The sequence below is a fragment of the Chrysochloris asiatica genome, unplaced genomic scaffold, assembly GCF_000296735.1.
Source record: "Chrysochloris asiatica unplaced genomic scaffold, ChrAsi1.0 scaffold00022, whole genome shotgun sequence".
NCBI classification, from domain to species: domain Eukaryota; kingdom Metazoa; phylum Chordata; class Mammalia; order Afrosoricida; family Chrysochloridae; genus Chrysochloris; species Chrysochloris asiatica.
The window spans coordinates 18915485-18925865 of NW_006408540.1; positions in this window are offsets into that span (position 1 = coordinate 18915485).

Genomic DNA, 10381 nt, shown 5'->3' on the forward strand with positions numbered 1-10381 from the left:
TTCCATGAGTGATGATGATGGATCCAAGCAAAATGAAGTTTTTGACAACTTCAATCTTTTCTCCATTTATCATGATGTTATTTGTTAGTTCAATGGTGAGGACTTTTGTTTTCTTTTGCCATACCGAAGGCTATGGTCTTTGATCTTCATCAGTAAGCATTTTAAGTCCTCTTTGCTTTCAGAAATCAAGGTTGTATCATCTACCTATCACAGGTTATTGATGAGCCTTCCTCCAATCTTCATGTTACATTCTTCTTCTTATAATCTCACTTCACGGATTATTTGCTCAGCATACAGAATGAATAAGTATGGTGAAAGAATACCACCCTGGGCACACGTTTCTTCCTTATCTAATTAGATTCAGTTTAAACGGTTTCTTCTTTTGGGCACAAATACTACATATGTGCTGTTTTACCTACTTAGTGCATAACACCATCATGTTCACAATCTCTTTTAATATAATAAACTTTGCATAATTGGTATATTTTATATAAGTGTTTAACTCCTACCTTTAAAAATTATAATTTCCCCATGATACAAAAATTCTTCCAAATGATCTCTTTTAATGGATACATTTTTGTTGTTGTTGTGTGCTATTGAGTCAATTCTGACTCATAATGACCCTGTATAGGATTTCTAAGGAGTGGCTGGTGGGTTTGAACCCTGACCTTACAGTTAGCTGTCCAACGCTTATCCTACTGTACCACACCAGGATATATAATAGCCAATTTTATGGTATTACCATTTATGTGACAAAGAAATCCTCTACTATTTGACATTTAAATTATTTATATGTGTGTTTTATTTTTACAAAAATAGCATATTGAATCTTTTTGGGCATAATATTTGTCCACATATATCATTATACATTTTAGAATGAATTTACTAGTTGTGTGATTACCTAATATTATTGGAATAAAGGATATAAACTTTTAGATATTACCAAATTATTTTAAAGAAACGTGGTAACCCACCTTCAAGATGTCCTCCACTGATCTTCACCTATCCGTACTCCTACCCTTGTGTAATACTTTTCCACACCACACCAGGATTGTTCTTGTTAGGTGCCATGGAGACGGTTCCAACTCACAGGGAATGAAACACAGCCCCATCCTCACAGTTCTTGTTATGCCTGAGTCTCGTTGTTGCTACTAATGTGTCAATCCATCGCATGGGCAGGGGTGGGGGTGGGGTCTTCTCACTGACTCTCCACTTTACCAAGCACGGTATCCTTCTCCAGGACTGATTCCTCCTAATAACATGTCCAAAGTACCAGAAATTAAGTCATCATTCTCACTTCTATGGAGTGTTCTGGCTGTAATTTTGCCAAGACAGATTTGTTTGTTCTTCTGGCAGTCCATGGTACTTTCAATATTCTTCTCCAACACCATAATTCAAATGCGTCGATTCTTCTGTGGTCTTCCTTATTCATTGTCATGTGGATAAAGGTAATTGAAAATATCATGGCTTGGGTCAGGCAAACCTTAGTCCTCAAGCTGACATCTTTGTTCTTTAATACTTTAAAGAGTTCTTTTGTGGCAAATTTGTCCAATGCAATTTGTCGTTTGACGTCTTGACTGCTGCTTCCATGAGCTTTGATTGTGGATCCAAGCAAAATGAAGTCTTTCACAACTTCAATCTTTTCTCCATGTTGTTATTTATTGGTCCCATGGTGAAGATTTCTGTTTCTTTACTTTAAGATGCAATCCATACTGAATACTGCAGTATTTGATCTTCAGTATTACAAGCCTTCTTCATTTTCAGCGAGGAAGATTGTGTCATATGCATATTGCTGGTTGTTAATGAGTCTTCCTCCAATTCTGATTCCATGTTCTTCTTCATATTATCTAACTTCTTGAATTATTTGCTCAGTGTATAGATTGAATAAATATGTTGAAAGGCTACAACCCTGGCACTCAACTTTTCTGATTTTAAATCATTCAGCATCACCTTGTTCTGTTTGAAGGACTGTCTCTTGGTCTATGTACAGCTTCCTCATGAGCACAATGAATTGTTCTGGAAGTCCCATTCTTCACAATGTTATCCTTAGTTTATTATGATCCACACAGTCAGATGCCTTTGCATAGTCAATTAAGTACAACTAGAGTTCTTTCTCTTCTTTTAGTCAAAATACATTTGATGTCATTAATGTTAGCCTTTGTTCCATGTCCCCTTCTGAATCTGGCTTGAATTTCTGATAGCTCCCTGTTGATGTATTGCTGCAACCATTTTTGAATTCTCTTCAGCAAAATTTTACTTGCATGTGATATAAATGATATTGTTCAGTGATTTCCACATTCCATTGGGCCATATCAATAGTGATGGTAATGTCTCTTCTAAGGTTAGGTTATACGGCTTTTCTCTCTTGTATCCTATGACTTAAAGGAAGGCAGCTGCCCTGTTGTGAGGACACTCAGACAGCCTATAGAGATTGTGGGCTTAAGAACTGTGACCTTCATTCCCTTGAGAAACTAAGGTCTGCTAACATCTGTATGAGTTAGCTTAGAAGCACTGTGGTTGAGTAAGGCTTTTCCTATCATATGTCGATAGCGGAGACAAGGATCATGGTGTGGTGCTGTAGGATAAACACCGGACTGCTAACTGCAAGGTTGGTAGTTCAAACCCACCAGCTGTTCCTCAGAAACCCAATACAGGGGTCACTATGCCTTGGAACCGATTCAATGGCACTTAACAACAACATTTAACTCTCCAAGTGACTAATTCTTACAGCTGGCAGACCGCATACAACTATGTGAGCTGCCAGCTAAACCATTTTCATATTTGTGACCCACAGAACCCTAAGATAATAAGTGTTTATTGTTTCAAGCGCCTAAGTTTTAGGGTAATTTGTTATACAGCAATAAATAACTAATATAGTAAAGTGTAGAGGCCTGGTGTGACTGGACCGCTAACTGCAAGGCTGATGGTTCACACCCACCGGCCACTCCTTGGAAACCCTATACAAGATCACTATGAGTTGGAACCAACTTGATGGTATGGTGTTGTGGGATCAAGCAGTAAACCATAAAGTTGGTTTGAACTGCAGGTTTGGTAGTTCAAACTCACCAGCTGCTCCTAGGTACAGGATTTAGTTGGAATCAACTTAACAGCGCTTAATAACAACAATAACATTGTAAAGTACAAATCAGTTTATACTCTCAAAAAGAGGGCATAAATATATTTTACCATAATTGTGTTATATTTTTAAAAAAATAATTCTCATTTCATAGGTTAAAAAAAGCCTTCTTTATTTTTTTTAATATTTCTTAGCATATTAGTGAGCTTGCATTTTTTTCTCTTCAAAATTTAAATCTATTCATTTATATCCTGTGAAAAGGAGCTCTGGTAGCGTAGTGGTTACGAATCGGGCTGCGAACCTTAAGGTCAGCGGTTCGAAACTACCAGCCGTTCCGCGGGAGAAAGATGAGGCTTTCTACTCCCGTAAGGATTTACACCCTCGGAAACCCTGTACAGGGTCGCTATGGGTCGGAACCGACTCGACGGCACTTAACAACAACAACAACAACATATCCTGTGAATGGACTAGTTGGTTCATTTCCTTTACCCACTTTTCTATAAAACCGAAATTTTCTTACTATATGTTAATTTATTTTCCTTTTTCATATTCAATTTCTATAATTTTCCAGTATTGACTTAAATATTTTCCTAGTTTTTAAGGTGCCTTTTAATTTTGTTTGATAGCAACAACAACAAATTTTTTTTTCATTCTAAAGTTATACATTTCTACACAGTCAAATTTATCTATTTTTTTACACTCATAAATTTTTTCCATTAGCCTTTTGTCTAGGATGTCCTGCTATGAAGAAACATAAAAGCAGGGTAAGGGGGTTAGAGAATGGCATTATTGGGGACAGGGTTTGTTTATAGAGAGTGGTCTGAAAAGGCCTTTCTGAAAAGACCAGTTTGAGCACAGACACTAAAGGAAGGAAAGCAAAGGCAATCTAGAGAAGAACATTTCAAGTGTTGAATTGTCACAAATATTTTTCTGCTTCTGTCGGCCCTTTTCTCTGATAACATTGGAGATTAGATTGACAGGTAATAGGAAAAGTCTTACTCAATCACAATGTATTTTTAATACGTTATTTGACATGATTTGTTATTATTTAATGTAGAAGCTTTACATCTAAATTCATGAATGAAATTGGCCCATCATTTTATTTCCATAAATTGCCTGGCCTATTTTGAATATTTCCAGCTTTTGGTTTTGTTGATTATCTGTGTTTTTATTTCCTTAATTTCTATTCTTAATTTTATTGTACTTCCTTTATTTTGCACATATATAACTCAAATATTTTCAATCTTCCTTACATTTTAAGTAGGATTTTTAAAGTTTAGGCATTTGCTAAGTACTATTGTTGCCACAACCCATAAGCTTTTAATCTGTTGTTTTACTTTTAAGAACTATTTTGTTTTTTTCCATCACAATTTCCTCTTGAAACCAGGAGTTCTTTGGGAGAATCTTGTTTCTAGTTTGTAACTCCTGAATGCTGGTTTACAGATAAAGAAATTGAAGTCGAGACAAATAAAATGCCTTGTTCAAAATTGTATCGCTAATTCATGGCCTGAAAAAAAAGGTCCCTACTTCTACTCCAGTTTGTCTTTCCAGTTTCTTAATTCAGATTCTTTCCAACCCAAAAACCTTTAATGTAGAAGCTTTGCGTCTAAATTCATGAGTGAAATTGGCCCATAATTGATTTCCAGTTTCTTAATTCAGAAACTAAGCCAACATTCTTGTTAACTTGTGTTACATCCTGAATTCTAGAATTTATTAGCCCCATCTGCTGCACATATTTAAAGTATATAATATCTGCCTAATTAAGTCTTCTGCTGTGGTACAAATAAATGGTTAAGTGCTCGGTTATGAACTGAAAGGTTGAAACTTCAAACCCACCTAGAGATAACTTCGGAAGAGAGGACTGACGATTGACTTTCAAATGGTGGTCACAGCCTGTAGAAACCCTGTGGAGAACAGTCCTACAGATTCACCACAAGTTAGAATTAACTTGACAACTCATTTGTTTTTTACCCTAAATAAATTTGCACAATATTCTCCTTGACTTTCCTATCCAGCCAGAATTTATTATGTCTAGCCATGGTGCTGTAGGATATGCTCTGGACCACAAGGTCAGTTTGAACTGCAAGGTTGGCCATTCAAACTCACCGGCTGCTCCTTGGCAACTCTAGACAGGGTCACTATGGGTCACAACAACCTATTTGACGTTAACAACAACAACAGCCATATCATGGAGTCCTGGTATGGCACTGGAGGATAAGCAGTGGACTTCTAGCCACAAGGTCAGTGCTTCAAACCCACCAGCCACTCCTTGGAGCCCCTATACAGGGTTGCTATGGGTCAGAACCAACTCGACGGCACTTAGCAACAACAGAATGCCGTATCGTTAGTCAAAGTGCTTAGCATGTATCAGGCGGCTACTAAAAAGCTTTTCGAGGACAATTTTTGTTTAGTGGAGATGTTTAAAGAATATTATCAGTGCCGCTATGAACTTCATTAAACATTCAAAGACAAGTCCAGGGGTGGAAGGAACCTGCCTGGCTCAGCATAGCACATGTCAGGTGGATTAGTGAGAAAGATGGACAGCAGCAAGAAATCAAAACCACTGTTAAAAGAAGCTGCAATTTCATGGTAAGAAAACCAGAAAAAAAAAGGCCAAGAAATAATAATAATGAACTATAAACAACAATGGAGTTTTGATGTGGAGCTCTAGGATAAGCACTGCATCGAAAGGTCAGGCGAACCTCCAAGTTCAAACTACCAGCCCCTCCTGGGAAATGCTATACAGGGTCTCTATGAGTTGGAACCAACTTGACGGCACATAACAACATAAATAATGATAACCGCTCAGCCATAAAGAGAAAGGAAATCCTGATGCATGCCAGTCACAAAAAGATAAATACTGTATGATTTAACTTCTATGAGATAAACAAATATATTTTGTTGTTGTTAAGTGCCATTGAGTTGGTTCTGATCCATGGTGACCCTGTATAGGGTTTCTGAGGAGTGGCTGGTGAGCTTGAACTGCCAACCTTGCAGTTCAAACCGACATTAAGCCTCAGTGCCACACCAGGACTCCAACAAATATATAGAAACCAGAAGTTTTTAGTGGTGGGAAGGAGTCCTAGTGTGGTGCTATAGGATAAGCCCTGGACTGCTTACCACAAGGTGTGTGGTTCAAACCAGCCACCCCTCAGAAATCTTCTACAGGGCTGCCATGAGCCAGAACCAGTTTGACAGCACTTCAACAGCAAAAACAGTGGAGGGAAGAAAGCAGAGGTGTAGTCTTTGCTTAGGAGGCATTGAGTGTAAGTTCATGGTGGTGGAAAATTTTGGAAAAGGACGGTAAGAATGGGTGTACTACGTAAAAGATATAATCAGTGTCACTGAAGTATGCATGCGTGGCATGCTGTGCTACATGCGTTTTTACCACACACACACATACACACAAAAGGTAATAACCAAGTTTAATGTAACAGCTGCTATTATGAGAAGAAGATTTTATTATCACCACTTTATAAATTGGGAAAGGGGACACCAGACACTTTGGGTCACTGGTCCAGGTAACAGAGCTAGAAGTGTCAAAGCTTGGATTAGGACACAGCTTCATTGTGACTCTACAGTCATTGTCTTTGAATAAGTCACAGCCTTCTCTCAGCTCTCATATCTTAGCACTTTCCTCCCAGCCTTCCCTCCCACCCCCAATGCATTTGCAGGTTGGAGCCCCTCCCCAGTGACTGAGATTGGGAAATGGGTGACAACTCTGAAGCAAAGGGAGGGGGTGGGGGCACCAGGATCCAATTTCCTATAAACACAAAGTACTTTGTTAGCGGTGAAATGCCTACTCCAATGTTTTCCTTGTCCTGACGAATAATCTTTGTTTGGGAGGGGAGGAAGAAGACTTGTCTAAACTTTGGAAAGTTTCCCTATTAGCATACTGCTTACTTTTCCTAAGTCCTCAGTAAAGCTGTTTGCAGAGAAACTGTAATGTCAGCACCTGCTATGCCATATTAAGAGTATTATTCTTACTTACAGCCGAGGAGCTATTATTCTGTGCACATTTTTTCTAGGTGTCTTTAAAAAGTAAGGATTTCCTCTTGTATTATTTAATAAAAAGTAGAAATTAACTTGACCAATACACTTTGGTGTTGCACAATTATTTTCTTGGTTTTTAAATATTGTATATTATAGCTTTGTGAACAATTACCTTTTCATTATTTTATACATTTACTGAAGTGCCTTCATTGGTCCTGTACCGGTTTCTAATTTTTTATTTGAACATTCTCCGCATAACCTTCGTTGTGGCTACTGTTAGCTGCCATTGAGGCCAAGACTAACTCACGGTGAGCCCATTTCGTACAAGAGAACTGCTCCCGAGATTTTTTTTTTTAACTGTAATCTTCACACAAGCTGTTAGCTAGTGGGTGGGTTAGAACCTCCAACCTTTAGGTTTCCAACTGACCACAAACCAATTGAGTCACCCAGGCTCCTTCATATAATCTTTGTTGTTGTTGTTAAGTGCCCTTTGAATTGGTTCCAACTCATAATGACCCTGTATAAGGTTTCCAAGGAGCGAATCGTGGGTTTGAACTGCTGACCTTGTGGTTTAAACTGGCCTCACGGCCCAGTGCATTGACCTGCAGTGCCACACAGGATTTGAAAATTGCAGATTGGTCATTGGAACAATCTTTCTCTCATCATTAATTTTTAGATTGTTCACTTTTTTCCTATTGGTTTTGTGGGTTGTCCTTGATCTTTATCTCTCTATATTAAAAAATAGACATGTGAAATGATTTCAAAGAATGTTTTTAAGGCATGAAGAAATGTTGACAATATGATGTTAAGTAACAAGAAATGAAGTAGGGTTCAAAAAATGTGTATATAGTGTGACCCCAACAAAAACATAGTTACATCTTTCATTGATATATGATTTATCCATCTATCTACCTATCCATTTTACTAGACCATTACTCTGAGTAACAAGATTATGAATGATTCACAAAAATACTTTTTTTTGTCTTTTTCTTGCTTTCTACAGTGGATATATATTGTCTTTTGTTAAACCTGGTATGACATTTAATGTTGCATGTCTGCTTGTCTCAGCCAGGATTCTCAGTGCTTTGGCAGTTTTGATGTCATAATTCCCCACGACTACATCAGATGCAATGCCATCACCTCCATAGTGAGAGCTGCTGTGAGCAGCCAATCAACTGAAAGGCAGTTTCCTTGGGGGCGTGGCCTGCTGCCAATATCTGTGGATGCTCTGGCAAAGCTCTCCTGCTTTTTGCTTGTTCAAGATCCTGCATCTGGCCTCTAGATCTTTGGATTTGAGCCAACAGCCTGCTGTATTTTATCTGTCTCTTCTGGAAGTCGTTAGCTTCTACAGCCTGAGTCAGCAGCCTGCCCTCTTACCGGCTGACCTTGGGTTCATTCACCTTTTTCATCTGATCTGCTATTCATGGGGTTGTCAGCACCTGAGTCTGGAGAAGCCTCCAGCCTGACATCTGAGCCAGTGACTTGGAACTTGCCAGTCTTTACAACTGCATGAGCCACTTCCTGAGACAAATCTCTGTATGTGTGTACATATATAAGCTTCACTGATTTTGCCTCTCTAGAGAACCCAGCCTAAGACACCTGAGTCTGAGCCAAAAGTCAGAACTGAGGCCAAAGGGACAATATTCCTGAACAACTTCTTCTGCCATCTGTGCCTTTCCCTGGGAAAACTTCCTTTGGAAGCCCTGTCTTTCGTGGGCAGCATGTAGGTGTGTGGGGAGGACATGGGGCACGGCAGTGGGTGGCAAGGAGGAAGAATCCAAGGAAGAGGTCTGACAGTCTGATTTCACTGGACAGACACCATAAGTTGTGTTTGTGAGCTCTCTAATCTATGGTTAAACCAGTGCTCTCTCATTTGGAGTGGACTGAAAATAGCATCTGAATCAAGATGGAAGTTGGATATCCACTATCTCAATTATCCAATTCATCCTCCAGCCTTGGACTAGACTATCTGAGCAAGTTCTGATATTTTCATTCAGGCAAGTCATGTAATACTTGATCTATTCCTCAGTAACCCTTGCCTCAATCTTTCCAATCACTAAGGGCCTAATAGGATAAGCACTCGATCTCAAGGTTGGTTTGAACCTCAAGGTTGGTGGTTCAAACTCACGAACCACTACTTGGAAACCCTATACAGGGTTTGCTATGAGTCTGAATCAACACAATGGCACTTAATGACAACAACAACAAGGGCCTAATAATATTTTTCCACTGTGTCATTAAAGGAGTGACACAGCAGTTATGTACTCAGCTGCTAAGCGAAAGGTTGGAGATTAAAGTCGACCCAGAGGTTCCTGAGAGGAAAGGCCTGGTGATTTCTATCTGAAAAATCAGGCTTTGTGAACTCTACGGAGCACAATTCTACTAGTATCCACGAGCCCGAATTGACTTGAAGGCAACCAACAAAAACAACATTAAAATACCATGAGGACTTAGAAATAAATCTCTCCTATGAAAGGTTGGTGGTTCAAGCTCACCAGTGGCTCCTCGGAAACCCTTTACAGGGTTGCTATGGGTTGGAATCGACTCGACGGCACTTAACAACAACAGCAATGCACCTTGTCACTTAAAATGTGATTCTTTGTCACTAAATTTTGTTGCCTTTTTAGATTACAGAGGGTGTGTGTATATGGTTTTCCTTTCCTTTTAACTCTGTGGGCTTTATCTATTCTTCTTTCTTGAAAATGTGGAAGAAGAACTGAACAACTGTATAGTCATCTTGAAAGGTTTGCTTAATGGTGATCCCATGTGAACATATGCCATCTTAACTGAAAAGCATGACTTATGTGACCATACAGGCCCATAAGATTGGATCAATTGTTCATCAAATATTAAAGAGTCATTTCATAGAATGACTTTTCCATTTGCTCTTCGATAGATTGAAGCCTAGCAATTATAAGAAAAGCCAAGGACCTTTAAGGTATTTTTTAAAATTTGAGGGTCATCTAACCATTTGGGACCCATGACACAATGGCCTTTATGATTTTCCCCCAAGCTAAATTTTCTTTCACTGAGCAAAACTTGATGTCATTTCCTACGGAAAATAAGCAATGAAAAGCCATTTTCAAGGGACTATTTTACAAGAGCCAATGTCTAAATCTCAGTTCTTGGTCCTTGTATTATATTCCCCCAAATGCAGTCTCAGGTTCCTCATGAATTTTTTGATTAATCGTTGGATTAACAGTTGACCCAAGTTGAGATGATACAGTTGTGATAATACATGACTTCTATAATCTTCTTGTCATCATGTCTAAATTGGTAATTGATTTAATTTGCTAAAACCTGGGATTCTAC